The sequence below is a fragment of the Pithys albifrons genome, chromosome 7 (genome assembly GCF_047495875.1).
Source record: "Pithys albifrons albifrons isolate INPA30051 chromosome 7, PitAlb_v1, whole genome shotgun sequence".
Taxonomy (NCBI): domain Eukaryota; kingdom Metazoa; phylum Chordata; class Aves; order Passeriformes; family Thamnophilidae; genus Pithys; species Pithys albifrons.
The window spans coordinates 32,167,541-32,188,303 of record NC_092464.1 but is presented as its reverse complement, the minus strand read 5'-3'; the positions used below and the strand labels follow the sequence as shown (position 1 = coordinate 32,188,303).

Here is a 20,763-nt window from a genome sequence, read left to right as displayed (position 1 = left end):
CTGAAGTGCTAAGAGATGACTCTTTGACCTTTACTGTATTACAAATAGGTCTGATTCTCAAGATCCACAGCCATTAAATGCTTGAATGAGCTCAGTATTTATTGTTCTTTCATCTCATTAAAACAGCTAAAAGGTTGGGGAAAGGCATAATGTAAAGAAAGGTCAAGTGGTAATCACAGTGTGAAATGCTGTTACATGTGCAAGTATAATAATTCTTTAGACTTTATGCTCCCTGGAGAGGAAGTTGTTCAAAACTGTTCCCCTAAAAACGTTTATTTTGTGCTAAATATAGTTCAACACCAGTAAATATAGGAATTAGACTGACCTTTAGCTCTTCTGCATCTGCAAAGCCCTTTTCTTGGCTCACTTTCTCAGTCTGAAACTCTCAGCAATCAAAGCTTCAGTATCTTGATTTTTCAGTTGCAGTTCTGCCTCTTGAGAAGTAAGCTTGGAGTTTTGATCAACCTACAGGGCAAAAGGTAACATGTTATTCAAGTCAGTAGCCATGGTTCTGAGTCCTAAAAGCTGAACTGAAAACAAAATTAGTATTTTGTGGGTCTCTATCAAAAGTATTGTCTTTTCGTTTTTGCTTCCATTTGTACCTGACAAAATTTTACAGACATAAAGAATTTAATAATGACAGCCTGACTGCTCCCACCAGGGACCCCACAGCTTCCCTGAGATTCTAAGATGTCTGTCTTGCTGCAGAGGTTGTGGTTGTAACGAGGTGTCTCAGTGGTGCAAAACAGGTTCCGCTAGCAAAGGCACCAATGTAAAGGCATAAGGACGTTATGGAAAATCCTTAGTATTCACTCTGAGCAGATAATTCCAGCAGAGGTTTGCTGAAAGGTTAGGGCAGAGACCGATGAACAAAAACCACCTCTTAGTCTGCTGAAATAGAAATTTATTGCCTGACAGTCGAGCAAAACAACCAGTGACAATATCTTTTCACATATAAAGGAATTGTTTCAAGTAACTGTGGGTTTGGCTTGATTTTGGTTTTTCTCCTATCCCTCCAAGCATTTTATCTGCCAGCTATTCATGATAACAGGCTGTATTTTAACCATGGGGGTCTTGTTAACCTGATCTGGATAAGGGTGATAAGTCAAAGTGGAAGACAAATGTTAGAGGGCTTAAACTTTAATCACATGGAAGGTCTTGAGGGCTCTTCTGATTTGGTGGGCTCCTGAAATCTTACAAAACCTACAAAATTTGCCTTTTCAAAATGTGACCATTTTGAAATAAGACGACAAAACTGTAATACTGAGTTGTAACAGATGGCTGTAAAGATCTCAAATCTCTCCACTCACTTTACTTACCAGTTTATTTCAGCTGATTTTGTCTTTTTCTTTATGAAAAGTACTTAACAGTGCTGCATTTGACATTCTTGTGTAGAACTCCTGAGGGTAAAAACATCTTGCTGTTCAAGTGCTTGGCTAGATAGGAGCTCCAGGTCTGGCAGCCAGCATAACATGCAGCACTAGAAATCGTCAAATTGCCATGTGGTCATCATCAAATTAGAAATCAGAGAAAAAGAGCATTTAAAAATTTACTATCATGGGATACCTTATTAAAAACAGACTTTAAAAACACAGCTACTCTTTTCTGTTGACCTTTTTTTTCCACTGGACTTCAACTGACTGGGAATAAGCCAACCAGCTCCAATTATTAAACTTATGCAGTAGCATCAAGATTCAATGTTATGCAAAGACTTCAATGAGAATTTCATTTGCATAAAAACACAGACTTTATATTTTTAATAAAGGAATCACTGGATTATGGCTTGCCTTCAGCATTTGCAAAAGTGATTATGAATGTGTAGGTGGGGTGGGGTAAAGGCTTCCAAGCAGTTTTCACTCCCTTCCATCTTTGTGGACTGACCAACCACAAATGAACTGTAAGCAGAGGCACTGACTGGGGTTTAAGTGACACTCGCCACCTTACAGGGACATGACAACAGCTGATGGAAAGGCTTTGCACTTGTTCCTTCTGCTTTCATTACTCCAGGTTGTCAGAGGCCATGCACAAAATCCCCCCAGATGGAACTGCATCTTTTGTCTCTGTGAGTTTAGCCTTTACTACGGCACTTGCTTCTGGCACATTCTTTTACTGTAGCCCCACTACACTCCCCCTCCCTCTAGACTTTGTCCTTGCTTAAATGGATGGTCACCTCTTTCCGCAGCTAAAGAGCTCAAAGAGCTTCTCTACAAAGAAAAAACCACAATGTCTGGCTTCAAAAATCAGGTAGTTTCAAGGAAACACAAAAATGTCACCTCACCTCTAATCAGTCTAATGTAAAGCTGGTGCGGCAGCTTTCCTTTATCTGCTATAAAACCAAGATTATTTATAAAGAATGAAAGAAAAGGTCGAGACTTTCACAGTTTATCTGGAAAGCTGCTGCCTTCCTTCCTCCTGAAAGAGTCTACATACCCTTTACCAAGTGCTCCACGTGTCATGATATCTCCTTGCTTTTCTCCTTGAGAAGTATCTTATCAAGCATGATTTGATGGAGAAAACTATTTGGAGTGGTGTAAATTGTGTTGCCTCTCATTATGATTGTATTTGGCACTCAGTACATTTTACACTAGTGTGGGCATATGCCATGAAATCACAAATGGAGTTCTGGATAAGTGGCTGCACACACTCAAGGAACAAGAACAAATGTAAACACAGGAGCAAAGACAGGTTTCCAAAATTAAGTGTATCTGTAGAAGCTAAGCATTTGTTTCTAAGTATGGCTCACTCAAAAACTTCTTCCATTTACCCTAAACATAATGTTGTCACCATGTAAAACACTTCACAGCAAAATAACCCTTCTGGAACTGTTTTGTATACAGGTCAATTAATTTGCCCTGGCATTCGTTAACTCTTCACAGAATCACAAGATATGCTGAGCTGCATGGGAACCATGAGGATTATTGAGTTGGACTCATGCCACTGTGCAGCAAACTTCAACAATCTCACCATGTGCCTGAGGGCATTGTCCAAATGCTTTTTGAACTATGTCATGCTTGGGGTATATGACCCTGGGGAGCCTGCTCCAGTGCCTGACCACCCCTTGGGTGAAAAACCTTTCCCATTACCACAGAAGCTCAATGCTTTAATGTACTTATGTATTTTTTTGATAAATACTCCTAAAAGCTAAAAACAAAGATTAAATCAGTCATTATACTGCTGTATGCAGATATAATAGTCTATGGATTTTCTATTTCACCTCTGGAAATCCTGTCTAAGAGAAATCCTATATAGGTTAAAGAAGTACAACAGAGTGGTTGTTTTAATCACACTGGTCCTCACATACTTCATGTATCATCAAATTCCTCTTTGGAGTGAACTGCATTTTTGCCATTAACTTCAGATTGAACAGAACTGGACACTACGATTCAGATTTCTGAAGCTGTACAAGTTCTGCCTATCTATGCCTATCAAGGTCAGTGATAAACTAATAAACTTATGAGGGCAGGATTTAGACCACTGTGGAGAGCTTCTGAAAGCTGAGTCTCTACACACCATAAAACCAGCAACATTTGTGAAAGCTGAGGCTCTACATACCATAAAACATCATAAAATCAGCAACATTTCTGTGCTGAAGTCATCCTCTCAGATTTTCAAGGGCTATATCACCAGAAAAGGAATTATGACTTAATGGAGTTCTGATTCACTCTGACGAGTGAACTGAATTCTTCCCTGTATGCCGCTCAGGCATCAAAACACCAAGTATAACTCCAGTTCCAAGCATCTCTCAGCACGCTGTAGAAAGGACCACAGATCATTGCTGTGGCCCTGTGGGGGGATATGCTGAGTGCCACAGAGCACCACATGGGGTTTCTCTCTCATCACAGGGACCAAAATGCAGTTGTGAGACTGGATATTTCTTTTCACATACTTAGTGAAAATCAAAACAGCTAGGTACATTTAAAACTGTTGCAGAGGGTCATTTAGGCATGTATTTATGAGTGAATTGCAGAGGTAAAATGCCTGTCTTTATTCACCTCTGACAGCAAGAAGAGAGTTAGTTCCAGGATTAAAGTTCAAAGGTCCTTTTTCTAAATGTTTTGAAAACTGAACTACCAAATATGAGATGCCACTATACTCCTTTGAATTAAGAGTATAATTCTCCAGGATAAACACAAAATTAGAAACTCTCAACATTATTTTTTTTTCTTTGAAGGGACACTATTCACATATATTACTAGAATACATGCATATACATGTCTAAGCAAGAGTACTCTATACAAATTTAATAGGGAAATACTAAGAAAACCAATTTAACTCCATCACTGGAACTAACTTTCATTTTGTCCTCTATGACTTCCAGCATACTTAAACTTTATAATCTGTGGAGTCACATCTCCCTCATTTTAATGATTATTTATTGCATTCTGTACAAGTTGAACACAGTTCAATTAATCAAGGGAAGCCTAAAAATCAATTAATATGAATTAAATGAGCTACACCAACTCTTCGGAAAGTCACACGTAATTTACCAAAGTATTGTCAATAACGCTTAGAGAACTTTGGGAAAATTGCTTTCGAGTGGCTGTTGATGCAGTTAAATGTTTTAAGCCTACATCATTAATATTTTAATGCAGAAAGACTTGCCATTTTTTCTCAGTAAGAAAACTCATTATTTTCTTGTGACTTTTAAGAGCCAGTTTAGAAGAATACTGATTTCACCTATGATTACAAAAACAGAAATTAAAACAAGAAATAAATGAAGAATGATTTGCATTTAGGGAAAACGAAATAAATTGCTCTACAAATATAAAAAAAATCAGAACATCATTAGTTGAAGCAAAGTAGCATAAATGCATCTTTAAAAAATTGCTGGTAAAAGCAAGGCTACTCAGCAGGAATAGACATTTTATGCAGATTTGAGCTGCGTTTAACTTCCAACTGAAATGTGTTTCAGCCCTTTTCTCCCTTTTTCATTGTTTGTGACACATATGCACCCTGTAATATAGCTCTTCCCAGTGAAAGACAACCTCCTTACACATGATCCTTATGAGAGGTCTCTACTCAGCAGCGCTGAAAAGCCCTCTAACAACAGTTTCATTTGTAAATCAGTGAGGGACGAAGTGGGTTCCGGTAGAGCTGGAAGTGGCTTGAGACAACTTGTCTCAGTGGGGCAAAATAACTATTGTTATCGAGCTTAACAAAATGGCACAGCATGGGAGACACGCCGAGCCAGAGAGCAGCTGGTTGTAATTCACACTGGTTTTCAGAAAACACTAATCGTTGCCGAACAGACCTCTTTGACGATTGGTCTTCCCTGCATTTTCAATTTGTCAGTTTCTCTTATGATAAGGTCAGCGGTGACAGCACTTCCTGACATTAACAGCTGTGGCTTTTAAAAGGGTCATTGTGGAACTACTAATTGCAGTAATTTCATTAGCATAAATTATTTATTCTGCCATTCATTTATCTCCAGGTTTTTGGGTTTTTTTTAATACTACATTGTACTTTTCAATATATGCCCATTCAGGGTTGTAGACAAAGGAAATTATTATTGCTAATTTGGCTTTCTTTATGGAAAAAAAAAGCAAACAAAAAGAGTTGATAAAGTAACAAAATCTGATTAAACTGCAGTTCTCTAAAGAAGCTTGAAGCCAATAATAAAGCTTAAACTGGTACAAATCAAACCCATTAATATTCCAAAAGAAAACTGAGCATTAAACCTACATATACTCTGAAGGAAAATACAAAGGTGAAATATGTTCATTCTTATACAATCTCTGTACTCTAGGCCTTGGCTGACTGACTTTAAGCATGTGAAAAAACCCGAAGGCAAGTTATGAGTAGTTTATACAGGAATTTTGCCTATGTCTTCCCTATATATTTTCCCAGAATGTATAAGAGTCTTTACTATCTGAAGTCTTTGCAGTTAAGTTGGGCTAACTAAAACATGCCAAGCAAAGAGAAAAAAAAGACCAGTGTCATTGAAAATTAACATATCTCACAGGCAGTTATCAAAACTGAGAAAAAAAAGCCAAGCCAGCATTTGCCTCAAGGAAAAGGTAACTGGGAAGCATGAGTGGGTGGGCAGGGGGGCGTTTAAGAGGCAAGGGGAGACGGTAGAAGTATTACTCCAGGCTACTTCTTTGCCACACCACGTTGTAAAGTATTTTGGAATATGATAAGGTAAGAGCATAATTAATTTATCCTTGGTATGATAAACAGTGTGGGCTGTTTGGTGCCAAGTGGCAGAGGAGCAGCATAAAAGACAGCAACAGTAAAATACTCAGAGGAGATGATAGAGATGTACATGGCTGTTATTTTCAAGAGGTGGATTAAACAATCCTGATTCTCTTATTCTGTATTCAGTGCTGATATGTGAAACCAGCTGAAAGTAAGAAAGAGAGGTTGCCTGTCGCTTTGAATTTGGACACAGGTTATAATAAAATGCAGTAGATAATGTTTTATATCAAATGAGGTATAAGAGCACATTTCTAAGTTCTTTAAGCTCAGTACATGGATTTCAAAACTGCTACACCCTGTTCTTTTCTTGTTTTTTTTTGTTTTTTTTTTTTTTTTTTAAATTAAGTTTAGCAATTTGAGTACTGAAACAGAAGAGGGCTCTTTTCCTCTCTTCTCTCCCAGAAATCAAAGACCTCAGAATTGATTAAATTTCTGGTACTTTCTACTTCCCTTCAAACACCTCTTAACTCACTGTTTCTTGTGCTTAATCCATACAGTGGCCAATGTCCTTCCAGGTGAAAAGGGTCTCACAATGCCTATTTCCAACAGGCACCATAATTAGGGAGGATCAGTTGTTCTTCCTGTTCAGATACTTCCACACAGGGCAAAAGGGATCTTCACAACACCCTTTGTAAAACATGCTAACACTGCAGTTCACCATCTCCCTGCTGAGCTCAATCTGCTCCACTTTCCCTGGATAAACTGTATCTTCCAGAAAAGTAACTGGTTTGTAGATAAAAAGAAAAAAATAAAACTTGAAACATTCCTTCTCAATTCCCACAATCACTGTTGAGTTCTTCTTGGTTTTCCCTCACCCAGAAATTTTTCAGGTTTTGTTAAGGTAATTTAAATATGATATCATATTTGTACTGAACTTTTAAGAGAAAAAAAATCACTAGCGTAACTTTGAGCTACCCTAATAAATAATCTGTAATATTGTTATATACCAATAAACAAAATGTTGCCTACTAATAACTATTGCTCTACTTTTTGAAACTGTGAAAAAGGACAGTTAGGAGCTAAGTGTCAATAATGCCAGAATAGTCACTCAGTAATAGACCTCACATTGCTGATCAGTCATACAGCATGTTTCAGAAGCCCACACATACGTGAGCCTTAGCTAACAAGATTTCTCCGCTAAGAACAAATAAAAGGCTTTCTCGAAGTACCTAAAAACAAGCATGCAAAATGATGTTTTAACACACCAGCACTAGAAAGGAGGAGAGGAGTCCACCTCCCATAAATCTTCGATGCAGGGGATGGCAGACTTCAGCTAAGATTCTCTCTTCTTCAGGGTGGTCCTTTTCCACCCAGCCCCTCTCATTCTTTTGATATTCTAATACAACTCTGCCACTGTCCTGTTGCCCCTCCCTTTACCAGCTATTTTTCTGCAGTTGTTCTCCCTTCACCTTCCTTTTACTTCTCCTCAGACTCTCTGCTGTGCACCTCTTCTACTGTTCTGGTTTGGTTTTGCTTTTCCCTGGCTGAGTTTCCCTTCTCTTGCCACCCCATGATACTGTCATAGTTTCTCTGTTATTTAAGTGGCTCTGTTCTGAGTTCCCTTTCCCCATCACTTTTAAATCTTTTTCTTGCCTCATCCTCATATTTTTGTTTGAATTCTGGTGTCTTTTCTGTTGGTCTTCGCATAGGCTGCACATGCAGACATGATTCAGGCCCCCAGGACTGCTTTACTCATATTGATGACACAGAAAACTTAACCTTGCTCTCAAATGATGTGTCATGTTATTTTGTTAGTCACCATTTATTTCACTTGCTGTGAATTGGACAGGAAAGATATTTAACAAGGGCAGTTAACACCAATGTGAAAAAAAGAAACTCATCAACAGTTGCTAAGATGAGTGAAACAGTTCCTAAATATATAAAAAATAAAAAAAAATTACAGAGGAACATAATGCTTATTATAAAAAAAAAGCTTAAAAATAAAACCCACAAGTTGATCAATACATTATATCTTAGATGCAATATATTATGAATTAATTGTTACATATGATATGTGATAATTATATATTTCTATGTAATAATATTAAAAGACTGAATTTTGATGACCAGATATATTTTCACAGAAGCAAAATATAATCCTTTCAGTTACGGATCTGAAAAAGCAATATATTTAAGTCAAAATAAATTCTAGTCTATTTTCTCTATGCAATCCTATCCATTTCTTTCAAATAAGAAATTGGTATCATATTAAAAATTAATGTAACTAACACCCCCTCCCACTTTCCATCTCACCAGACAACAAATAACTATACTGATGACACTGTAAGTCTACGTTAAAATAAAGCACGAGTAGCTGATAGAACATACAAATGCCAGGTTTATTTGCAAACATCGCTCTCCGCCGCAGTCCTACAGGAGGCATCCTTGTGCCGCCGGAGCGCTGCAGGGCCGGCAGCCAGGGAGCCTGGACAGGGTCCCACAGTCCCGTTTCCCGCACGGGGAAACGCCCGGGGCTTCCCTGGAAGCAGCCTCTGACATCCCTTCACCTTTCCTTCGCCTTAATTTCACGACGACTCCATGCATTTTGCACGGGTTTGAATGGAGAATAAATGCTATAAACGCAGAGATTTGCCTGGCTCTACCCTCGACTAGAATCAAACGGCTTTTCCTGGGGCATTCCTGAAACTCTTGGTCTCCCAAGATTAAAAATCCCCTATACAAATAAACAGTCCAAATATAACAATGAAACTACTTTAATTACAATTACTGAAGGAAATAAAATCTTTTCTAGATCTGTGTGAATACTGCCACAGTCTTACTGCCAGCATGACAGTGTTGTCCCATGCTGGAAAGGACAACAGAGGCAGCTTGTTAAAACTCTTGGAATAATATGAGTATATTCCTTCTGCCCAAAAGGAAACTCACTAACATGTGTGTTTGGTTTTTTTCCTGAAAATAAACAAGTCACACTCTACCTCAATTAGGAACAAAGGAAGAATAATTGTCTGGATGTTAAAACTCTAAATGCATTTGTCATGTTGTGCCATGAATTGCTGATAAAAGTATAATTTTTCACCTGCCTAATGGCTGAATAGAGGGAAAACTCTCCTTCAGTTTGCCTGGACTGCACATTGCAATATTTCAGCCTCACTTGCTATAGCACTACTGAAGATATTTAACTACACTGGAAAGGGTTAAATAACCTCTGCATCTATAAGATCCTAAGTGCCTAAAGTTGAAGGATCCTGCAAAGACAGTAGCATGAATTAAATGTCTCTCTTTCCTTCACTTCTCTGCCTGTGCTAGACAGACCTCTAAACTCTGCTCAAGGAACCAGGCAGTGATATACCATAAAAATTCAGCTCTTAGTAAGAGTGAGCTTGAACAACAGCAAAAGCAATAAATATGCAAGAAGGAGTAAAAAGAGCATTGTTTTTTTCAGCTTATTCAGTTATTGATCTTTCAATGATCTCTGTTGTTTTCTTAGAAAACTGATTAGCTTGAAACTGTGTACCTCGACCCCCTCTGCTTCCTCAATGAACCTCCTGCTGCCAGAGCAAAGGGCCTCCTGTGGCCACTCATGAAACCAGTCAATAGTGGGGTGCTTAACCATGGCTGGGAACTTCCGAGCTCATACTCACAGGGCGGCACCAGCTGCAGAGAAACACAGAATGATCTGAGGAGAGGAGGTAGGGAAAAGGGAGAGAAAAGAATCATACGCCAGCAAAGAGAGGCATATGATTAACTACAGACCAGCACCAGCCAGCACACAGCTGGGGCTCCGCACCAAATTTGGAGCTAATAAACTTCATTGGTGACCTTGTGCAAATAAGTTTTGCTCCTTTTCCACTGTACAAACATAGCATACTTGCAGCTTCCTTCCCCTCTCTTCACATTGGCATCAGTTATTGAGTTTGATAGCAATAGATGATAATGTAGGCACAGAACTGGCTGGTATGCAAAGAGCCAGACAGTGCACATTCAACTGGTCATGACAGAAACCCAGTTCTTGAGTTTCTAAATCAATCAAGCCTCTCCCTGACACTTTAGTATGCAGTGCAACCCCTCTAAAGAGCAGGAAGAAAAAGAGATATGGATCTTTGTTTGCATGGGAATTCTTTACAAAAGTGGAAAGAGATGTCAAAAAAGGGTAGGCTAAAATATTCAAAAGAAAATAAAATGTGATTGGCTCTTAATATCACCAGGCCTACCCAAAGCATCTCACATTTGGGAAGGAAGGGTTACTCTAGTCCTCAGAGGTATCTGTGGGCCTACTTCAGTTAGCACATGCTTTGGTCACTGTATTTGCTCTTCACTAATTAGCAAAATAACAAACATTAAGCTGTTAAGACAAGACTAGAGTCTCTTCTCTATGCTTCTTAGTAAAGGAGCTACTTTTATTGTACTGGGCTTTTCAAACCATATGGCATTGATATTGTTAATTCCAGTAGAAAACTTTCAAATGGTTTCAGAAGAGTTTGTAACTTGTCCAATAGCCACAGGATCCCGGACAGAGCCCAGTCAGGCATGCCTGGGAAGTGACAAGTTTACTCTTCTTCTGGACTAATTGGGAATTGACATACCTATTAAAAGAAAACTGAATAAAAAAGGAAGAAGAACAAAAAGTTAAAAGAAAAGTAGATAAAAAAAGGAGTGAAGAAAGGAAGAGGTTGACCTGGAACAATACTTCACTGGGTTTTAAAGCAGTCAGAAAGTAGAGATAAAGTGAAGAATAAATAATAAAAAGGGGGAATGATACCTGGAAAGAAGATCACATGGAAAATGGAAAAGAATTGCCACTACCTCAGAGTTTCTAAAAATACATCTCTGCACTGCAAAACAGAAGACAGAAATTTATGCAAATAAGCTAGATAGTAGAACCAAGTCAAACCAAGAAGATCTTTACCATTATTCAGAAACATCTCATGAAGAAAAACTGTTTCTTGGGACATTTATCCATATTGTAAAGCTTGGATTTTATGCTGTCACATCCTTTCTCCTCCATCTCTAAGAACTTAGGAAGAAATGTAGACACTCATGGAAAAACACATCACAGTCCAAGTTGTTCAGGGATGTTACAAAGACAGGACAATCAGCAAGCTGGTTCAAGGTACAGAAGAAAACACTGTCTACTTTCAATGTGTTCAGCATGAAGAGAAAAAGACTGAAAACTTCTGTGAGTTTTCTGAATTTATTTCTTAGTTATACTATATATGCTTCAGTTAGACATTGTGACTCCCTCATGTCACCTCATTTTCAGAAAAAAATCTATGTTCAGTTGTAATACCTAGATGCATGGTAAGCAATTTTGAAGCCTAAGGCATCTCATTTTCTCTTCTTTTATTCCACTAGTAGCCACCTTCTCAGATCTTCAAACCATCCCTGCTCTGGTAGCAGCAGTAATGGAGAGCCTAGAGATATCTGTCCCTGCTTTGATGTGCTTCCTACAAGTGCCCTTGCTATAGCAGTGGTGCCAAACTGAATCTATCACACCTCCAAAGGTGAAACCATACATGGTCTTGCTTGAAGTTTCATTTTCTACACCCTCCTACACTGCTTACGTTGCCCATATATGGAAACCTACTTCTTGGTCCAAGAGTTCAAACTGAAACACGCTATTTATAACTTCCATTACTTTTCCAGAAAATACAAGGTTACAACTGAGAGATCTTTCCTATACTATATTGTTAGGCAGGAAATTCCAGTACAGGTCTAGATATAATGTAACACCCTGATTAGATAACTATCTCTTTGTTAATTATTTTTTGTGGATGACAAAAATATAGAGTACAGAATACACTTCAAAAGGTGGTCATACATTCTTATGCAACCACATCCTCACCACAGCATAACCTTTCTTTCTGCTTTAGCTTTAATGAAGTTTAGTCAATTCACATCAGGCCTAAATTTGATATGGCATGTTTTTGCGATTCACTTGCACACCACTCTCCCCACCCCCCAGTGAATTCCCTATACTATAAAGAACCTTGTGTGCTGCTTGCTTTGCACACAGAATAACGAAGATTCCATGTGGTGTGATAGCAAGAGACCTGTGATAAAAATTGATTAACTATTACTGACTACATTTTGAACAATTTGTGCATAAGCAAGAAGGTCTTATTTTAGAAAAAAATTATCTTCTGTCCAGGCCATACATTACTGTCTCATTTAACATAGAAGAAAAAAACTAATAGGAAATTCTCTTTGTAAGAAATGGAGAGTGTCTTGCAAGACAACCAGGACATAAATATTACAGAGAAGGTACTTCATATAGTATAGGGAAATCAGCATCAACTTCCATGTAGCATTCACCACTCCTACAAATACAAATTCCCTATTTTCTCAAGTGTCCCATTTCAGCTTCACACTCACATGTCACTCTCGCTACAGATGTGCCTCTTATGCTATATTTTTTGGCTCAAACTCCTCCTGCTTATTTCAGATATGCAAGGCCTCTAGGTTCACTAAGGGTTTCAAACAGAGCAAGACAGGAAATGAAAGAGAGCCTTGGCACATGCTTGACCACTGGTCTGCTGGGGTCCATCCTCATTTAAGCGTTAGAGCACTCGCGAGGTTTTCCCACATGAAACTAAGCAGTGCAGCAGCAGGAGTGAAGAGCTATACAGACCAGGAATAAGTCCTCATCAGCTGTACACCACTGCCATCATTTTATGAGCAGAGCACAGGAAAAGCCAGGCCATGCAGATGCTAGCCATGTCATGCTGATAGTCCTCAGGACCACAAAATGCCCTTCATAAATTTACTAATACAGATGTATCCTTAGAAGTCAGCTCTCTCAGTACTCAAGAAGAGATGGCTGACATCCAAATCAGAAAAGCCTAGAGCTTTTCACAGATAAACAGGAGCTCTGTAAGAGCCTGCCAACTGCAGAAACAGATGTTTTACATGCTACAGAACTTAGAAATCCTTGATAGCTGCTCTCTACTGAACCAAACAAAACAACAAAAACACCAAACCAAAAATCAAAACAAATCTGGGGTCAGTATTAGTTTAACACAGAATGAGAAACCCTAAAAACATGGTTCTTTCTGGATGGGATTAAAGCAGTCAAGTGGAGAGATGTGTATTTATGCCCTCAAAGAAAAAGCCATGAGAGCTGGCCAAAAGCTGAGCTCTGATGGGCCTTCACAAATTCCTCTCAGATTCAGATAAAAATAGATGATGTTCTGTCAGTGGTGAAACAGACCACAAGTAAAAGGCTAATGTGTCCTAATGAAAGAGGACTTGGAAATGAAAGACAATAATTTAAAAGAAAAGTAATAATAAAAATATGGAAAAGATTTCCTGTGGCAACGCAGGGCACCCACTCTGCCTATGTTTGACATTAGTTCTGGCTGAAGAATGAAACTACCTTACTGCTAACTTCCGTATAAAATGGAGAGCCAGCTAAATCCTGACAGGACTATAGAAAGAAGAGACCATTAAAAGAATTTAATGACTAAAGTAGTCATGTCAGTTTGGAAGGAAATTTGAGATATGGCCTTCCCCTAAAACTAGGAGATTTAGTCCTTAATGCCAGGACTTCACAACAGCCATTGAGGGACTGTAAACCTTGAGGACATGAGGAAAATACACAATGAAGAAGGGGAGCAAGTATTTGTAACACAGATCAGCAGCTCCTGAAGAGAACTGGCTGCACATGGACTGGATAACAGGGATTCAGTTTAAAAAAAAAAGCCATTTAACATATCTGGCTTTAAAATATATAGCAATGTTTAAGTGCACTGAGAAAACTGAGATGAGAAGTTTAAAAACATGCAAATATGAAATGATGCAAAGAGTAGACTTACCGCAAAGGGTTCACTTGAGAGCATGTTTATGTAGGGTATAGGGCTGAAAGACATTTAGGCACAGTGTTCACATTTTTGAGGAAAAGGTGAAGGGTTACTATGACCAAAAGAATAAAATAAAATTAGATGGAGCTCAAGAGAAAGCAAGAGTGACTGATCTCATTTCCATGATTTCAAGAAATAGTTGCTTCTTCTGGCCCTTACTTTTCCAAGACATATTGGTAATGTGCAGACTACTTAAGAGTGATTACTGCACAGATTTTTGGGATTTTGAAAAATTTCTAGAACTCCAGTAAATCACCGAGCCTTAGAAATTATTCCTTATAATTGATTTCTTTGCTCATCATGAAAGTTTTTGAAATTCTCAGATGCATATATGTCCTCAGATACCCTTCAGTTGAGGACTCATATTTTATAATGGTGAAATCCATTGTCTTCACCTGACATACTTTCAACTTAAATTTGCACCTACTTTCATGGCATGTTCTCAGTACATTAACAACAGAATTAATTCCAAGGTCCAGATTGAAAACAATCAAAACAAAACCAACACAAAAGTAAAGAGCTGTGGTGATACAAAGAATAGCACTGGACAGTTTTGGTTCCTGATCTACAGGTTCCTCACCATAAACAGAGCTGCAGATTATAAGTGGGCAGAAGGGAAATGTGGCTTAGTGGAGAATGTTGATTTTTCTAAAATGAAATGGAAAAATGAGACGATATCACTTCATTGAGTTTTAACTTTATAAACTCTCTAAATTGTCCCTTCTGTTCTCTTTCACATTATATTAGTCTTCTATTCTTCAAAACTAGAAAAAGGAAGAGGTGATAAGTCACCCAGCACTAACTAAAAGTTCATACAGGTATCAGCCAGTGTGTTAACTCATGAAATTTATGTCTCCTTCAGTACTATAATGTCTCTACTTTGCTTCCCTGCAACATGAATAGATATCTCTTGTTCTTGTCTCCAGAAGTGCTAATTTGCACAGTGGGGAACAAGTGAAATGTTTGCAAGGTAAAAGGCATTTGAAAGCTGCCTTTCAAAAAGCTCTTAAAAAGAAAAAAAAAAAAGAAGAAAATAAATGAAGAAATTACTGACGGAATAAGAAATAACAAAAAAAGGAGGAAGAAAGTGAAATGTGAAAATGGAGAAAGATACTGGAAATTATATTTTTCCCTGTCCTTTCTTAAAAAAAACTTACACAAACAATAGTCATGAAACAGAGACAAACAGCACTGTCAGAAAGAGACATGCAGAAGGTTAGCACCACTATTGACCATGTCACTGAAACCGATAAAAGTGAAAACAATACAGAATATGCCATACTAGATTCCATAAAGGTCTCCATCAACTTTTAAGTTACAGAATAAATTTGTGGAGGAACAGAGTAATGGCAATGAAGTTGGAGGTAGGAAGGAATATCAGCAAAACTAAAACAGGATTGGAAAAAGAATATACAGGGGAAAGAAAGTGGTATGTTGTAAAGTGTGAGAACTCAATAAAAAACCCATAATCAATTCAGAATGGTCTTTAGATCAGTGGTGGTTAAACACTTGAGAAAATGAAGAAAAAAGCCTGCATAGAACACCATTCTAGAATAATCTGCCATGGGAAGTCTCTTCCCATCCCCAATCAAACAGATAATTTCAATACAGAAAGTACAGGGATTACACCCCTTTCAAAACATTCTCTTTTTAGAGGGTTAATGGTTTTCACAACTCTCCTTTTTTAGAAGCTACATAGGTGTTTCAGATGAAATTGAAGCCTACATAAACTGAAAGTTCCTAAAAATGCCACTTCAAAACCAGTTTCCCCAGCTTCTGCTTTCCAGCCTTCAGGAGAGAACTTCAGTCTGCCTCATCAACAGTGTTAAACAGAGTTTAGGAGAGGCACTTGTTGCAATTGTGGTATCACATTAATGTGTATTGCTAATCAATTTTAAATCTGGAAACATGTACATGGATATTTTTATTTTTCCAGTATTAAATGGCAAGGAAAAGTAGAAAGAATTAGTATTTTCTGTGAAATTTCAATTATTTGTGCAAATGTTTAAGAATTGAACACACAAACAGAATTACTGCATGTGTAATTAAGGAACTTATTTACAGTTGCATTAACAGCACCACTAACTCATCATCAGCACCTCCCTTCTCTCTGAAGTGCATCATTATGTTCAAGACATAAGACAGACCATAAAACTAAGACACAGAGCAGCTATCTGACTTTCCTATGAACAGGCAGGAAGTCAACAGCCACATCTAGAAGTAAATTTGGTGTACATCAAGCCTTCACATAGAGAGGCAAATTAGAGGGGTAACAAGAGAGGCAAATTCGGTGCCACATGTCAGCGAGCAAGCTTTCAAGAGAAGTATGCCAACATATGCTGGGTTATGAGATAACTGAAGTATGTTGCTATTTTGATCAGCTCATCACTGTTTCTTGCTCCTGAAATATGCCTTACTTTCAACTGCAGCCACTACTCAAGAACCTCCAGCAGTATCCTTTGGCAACCATCAGGCCCAGGGCTCAGACTTCTAACTCCTGCAACTATGACCTTCACATCTTCGTCACTGAACAGATCTGGAACCTCTTCTGTGAAAGACAAAGCAGTAGGTAAGAGAAACGTTACACAACACACAACAAATCATCTTCTACATGGTATTTAGCCCAACGGGGTTAAGCACATAACTCAAGCTATGCTATGATACTAAATAGATCCAGTAACAAGAGTCTCTTCCTGTTCCCTATGCCTTTTCACTTAAAAAGAACTTTTTTTTTACTTTTAAGGTAATTACATTGTTTTGAAAGGATAAAAACATTTTCCCTGATAGGAAGTTCACTCATAAATTGTGTCCCTCAGAATACTGATTCCTTTTTTTTTACAGGCTGTCAGTAAGTTGTTTATTCATCTGGTTGCAAAACTAAATAACACATTTCAGAATCTAGATTCATTAATCTTCAGAATGTGGGCGAATCTGCATTGCTGTATGTTACACTTGTACAGTCATGAAGACAGTGCTTGAAGTTAGTGAAATCATTCAAAAGCAAACATAGCATTAAGTCAAAGAGAGATTTCCATTTTCCTCCAAATCAATGCACTTATGCGTGATTAGCATTAGCAATTTGTCTACTCAGTGGGCAATGCTTTCTTAAGCAAGTTAGTCTCAATGCTCAAGTTGTATGGATTGACTTGGCCTCTCTAAAAGTTCTCCCTACAAGTACCTGAGAGAGAAATTATCTCTTTAAAGTTCAGTGAAAACACAGATCATTTGTCATTGGAAAAGATCTTTCAAGAAATGTGTTGGTTTAATCACCTGATGCCAACAAGTCATTAATCAGCACAAAAAAGCGTTCATCTGGAACTCGGGCATCTGTCAGCAAAAACACCGTGGGCATGTTCTTGGCACCAGTCTTGACGTATGAACTGGCAAGATCTACCTGTAAGGAAAGGAGGCAATCACTCATAATCTGTTAAAATGTTGATACAGAAAAAATGTAAAATGCATGTTAGCAGATGGCAGCACATTGCTGACCTCTCCTTACTTTTTTCAGTTTATTTACATATCGCTAATTTGCTGCATAACATCCAAAGGGAAATGCAGTTTGCCTTTTTTTTTTTCCATATCAAACAGGGATATTTTGACACGACCTATAGTGGTAAAGATCAAAGAAATCCTCCCATGATTGTACTAGAAAGGGATATTGCAGCCATGAAAGTCCGCATCAAGAACAGCTATGGCTGTACCAGTAATGTCTGGGAACTGCATTGAAGAGTCAGGTTCATTTAAAATTCTGTTGTTTCTGAAAGACTCCTTTATTTCGTTAGTGAATTTATTTAGGAAGGCTTTCTCATGTTAAAAAATAACCCCAAAACCCAACAAAACTGAGGTGTGCTCTGGTGCACTCTTAGTTTGGCTGTTGCCTAGAGGGAGACACATGGTGTGGGACCATTGTGTGAGTCGTGTTACAAACATGGAATGCTTTTTGGCTTGTGTTTCCAGAAAGAAAACAACCCACATCAGTTGCATTTCACTGTGCTCACATTTGAAATACAGGATAAGGTCAATGCTGGCTGTTATGAACAAGCAAATCAAAGCAAATCCTCAGTCTCACTAACAGAGACTTAGAAGTTTCCCTGCTTGGAAACAGCATGGGGGAAATGACCACTTAAGTTCATATCTTGCACTGCACCCCATTTGACCAGGGAAGGAGAGCACAAGAAGTTAGACACCATGAAGACACTGAAAAACACACAGCACTTTTCAAAGCAGAACGGCATGTACTACCATCTGAAAGCCAAAGGCTTAAAAAGCCTTAGTCTACTCACACGGTGGTGGTTTGGCGATGGCCCAAGTCTAAGAGACAGACTGTTTGGGGACAGCCATCCACCAAATTTGGCCATAATCAGACCATTATTTGGCTATATCCAAGATTCAGAAGTATTGTTTGTTGTCCGCATGGATTGGAAGAACAAGAAAATGTTCCTTCCTTCACTGTTTGCTCACATAGATGGGGCACAGATAAAATGTAAGCCTGGTAAGAGCATTTCACTCAACTTTATTTCTTGTCTTTGCATATGGACAGCTTAATTGACCAACTGACAGCACACAACAAGGAGAACATTTTCTCTTATGTTCTCCCACTTCAATTTTATATCCCTAAACCAATACATGTCCAAAGACATGCAAAGATTTATAACAAACTGGTACTACCAGAACTCCAACCACATCTTTGTAACCTGTGAAGTAACTGCTTTGGAAGAAGTGGAGAAATTGCCAAAATTCTGTGAAACAGTTAAACAGACACTGAAATATATTTTGACCACCCAGTATTCAAAAATGAAGAAAATAGAGATCCAGCTGGAAACCACAGGGGTTGTTACTGTAAACTCTACTGTTTTGCCTATGATTTTACTAAGCCTGTGCAACAAGAAAACTCATTCTTGAAGTAGTGAACTCAACAGACTCAAATAAATATCTATTAGTTTACCCTGAGGTCCTGCATCCCACAATCTTTCTTCTGTATGATTTGGAATACCTCCAGGGAGCAGATGTATGCTGCCAGCCTTGACAAGCTTGGTTTACCACTTTCTCCAATCAGAAGTGCATAACCCCCAGGGGCTCCTAGGAAATGACTGATTCAGCACCTGATGACAGAACACCAATAAAGTAACATACACTTCAACAAACCTCCTCAGTTAAGTTTCTCAGTTTCTTTTTATTGTGAAACACTTGCTTTTTTCTTTTTTTCCTTCTTTTTTTTAATTGTGTATTTTTGTCTTCACATCAGCATTTTATTTCTTTCCAATATTTGAGCGACTGGAAAGAAAAGCTCTTTTCCTTTGTCAAATATTGAAGGTCTGCATTAACCTCTACAGTGACCAGAGCTCTCTGGTTACTTGTTCTTTACATTGAGTTGCTTCAAAGCATCACCGCAAGATCCTGATAGGCCCTGACTTGACTCAGAACAGAGACCTAGTTAATTTGAACGGAGGTTCACTGGGCCCAAGAAGCACATGAGAATTTCACGTCTAGCAGTTTACACCACAAAGGCTGAAGGACAAGAAATCACAAAAAATTTACTTTAATTTACTCTTGGAATATGTAGCCTGGACTACTTAAAGCATGTTTTTATTTCCTGATCATGGATTACTATGGGATGAATGAGGCCAGATGAGAATTTCCCCCCAAATCGAAGATTTAATTGCTAAAATTTTGAAATGTGTGTATTGAGGTAATTCTTCCCCCCAAAAAATATGTTTTAGACATTAAAAGAATTATCCTGCAATTGATATTTTAATAATATATACAAGCATCTAAAAATTATTTACAGATTTTTATTTCTTTTAAATCAAATACGGATTCTAAGAGATGAAAGTCTAAATCAGCAGATTAGATTTTAGAGGCAGGATGTTGGACCTTATGCTCAATTTTTTTTCCATGTAACAATAAAACAAACCAAAAAGCATCCCCTTCATTCTCTTTGTGTCATGCTACTAAAAAATAACCCCTGAAAAAAAACATTGATGAGAACCTTCTTAAATAAAGTGATAATATGTCTAATCTGGTTCATCTAATGAAGGGGTAGAAACCCGTTCAACCAAAATATTACTGGAAGCCAATTCTCTTTTACTTCGCTGCAGAACTTTGTCAGCCTTATTCATGACTTCACAATTGGTCTATAAATAAATCCTTATAAAAGGTGCAGAAATAATCTATAGGATTTAATTTCACAATCACTTTCCCAGGACTGCATAATTGTAAGGCTAAGACACCCTCTCACTTTATTTGCCAAACTGAGATACTAGTCTCAGCCACTAGACTTCAGAGAGAAGATAATGGCTTACCAACATTTTCAAGCAAAACCAGCGATACTTGAGAAGGCTTCTGTCTGCAACTCTGATGATTATCACATTAACCTCTAAATCTGCCTAACAAAATCTACAGTCCCCATGAAAGATCCATATGATTATCTTTGTAATTTAAGCATTTCTTTAATCCTTTTGGAGAGAAACTTCTACAATAGACTGCTTTGTCAAGAGTGCCTTCTCTTACAAAGCTCCTGCCTGATTATGTGCAAAGTGAAAAACAATGACACTGAAATCCTAGTCCAACTCAGTGAGAAGAAAAGTTTGTGTGTTAAACCATTTGACACTGCAAATAAGAGAAACTGCTTTAACGAAACTAATCTCTGCCAGCAGGGGCCTCTGTCTCTATCTGGAAATCACTGATATTACGCATGACCAGAATGACTGCAATGTTTGATTACAAATAATGACAAGGACCAACAATG

General features: G+C 38.0%; 1 pseudogene; it reads right to left on the bottom strand.

Annotated features, from left to right (window-relative positions):
* LOC139674642 (dynein axonemal heavy chain 11-like) overlaps window positions 1-20,763 on the bottom strand; it is a 102,280-nt pseudogene that overhangs the window by 59,169 nt on the left and 22,348 nt on the right.